Source organism: Cynocephalus volans, chromosome 6, assembly GCF_027409185.1.
Source record: "Cynocephalus volans isolate mCynVol1 chromosome 6, mCynVol1.pri, whole genome shotgun sequence".
In the NCBI taxonomy this organism is placed as follows: Eukaryota; Metazoa; Chordata; class Mammalia; order Dermoptera; family Cynocephalidae; genus Cynocephalus; species Cynocephalus volans.
In genome coordinates, this window is record NC_084465.1 from 64011055 (window position 1) to 64012040 (window position 986).

A 986-nucleotide genomic window follows, 5' to 3' on the forward strand; every position below is an offset into this window, starting at 1 on the left:
GTGCTCCAATCAACGGTCGATCAATCCAAGACCCCTTTTTCTCGGTTTTTTGTTTTTGTTTTTGTGTTTGTTTACGGTATTTTTCCCCCCTCGTTAATAAGTCACCCGGGGAGAGAATTTTTAAACTGAATTTGCTGAAATAGAAGTTTACCAAAGTACGAAAAAAAATTTCCCCAAGTTTAAGAATTTCTGTTAAATTGACTTTTCGAGAACAAAGATCTCTTGCTGCTCTTACTGACACCCTCTACACAAAAGATAAAGAACACCTGACTACTTGGTAAACCACAGAGAGAACATTTACAGAATCCCAGAACCAAACGTGCTCTTGCAGCTGAGCGAACCCCTGAACACTCAGGCATTGCGGGCCCCGGGGGTTAAAATGGCTCGCCCGGGAACGCAGGTCTCCTGACTCCCGGCCTAACCTTCTCTTCCCCCAACACCAAAGCCGCCCGGCGCCAGCTAGAGAGAAGGTCAAAGTCAACAGACTGAATGAACCCTGCAGTCCGCTGGCTGTGAGGACCCTCCTATCCGAGGGGGTTTTCAAATGTGGTTCACGAAAGGGTATTTCTGAACATTTTATTCCGAGGACACACTCCAGTCAAAAGATGGTTTGGTTGGGTAAAGATGAGGGGAAAGAACACGCACAGAAGAAAAAGCTCAGTTTCTTGGAGGTTTGTCAGGACTGAGGGGGTAGGAGGGTGGGAACCGGGGCGGGGGCGTAATGAAAGCGAAGTCCAGAGCGGAAAGGCGACCACACATCACAAGGACAGTGGAGTACAAAGTGGGCCTGACTGCTTTCCAGCTGCTTCCAAACGAGTCTCCGCGAGGCCGTGGGGAAGCCCCGCAGGGGCCGCAGGCGGAGGGCGGGATCTCAGCTCTTCCCAGTCGGGGGGGGGGGGGGCTCAAAACTGCGAGCCGCGCGCCCGGGCCCCCCACCGCATTCACAGCTCGCTCCCCGCCGGTGCTCTTGCCCTCCCTGCCCCCCC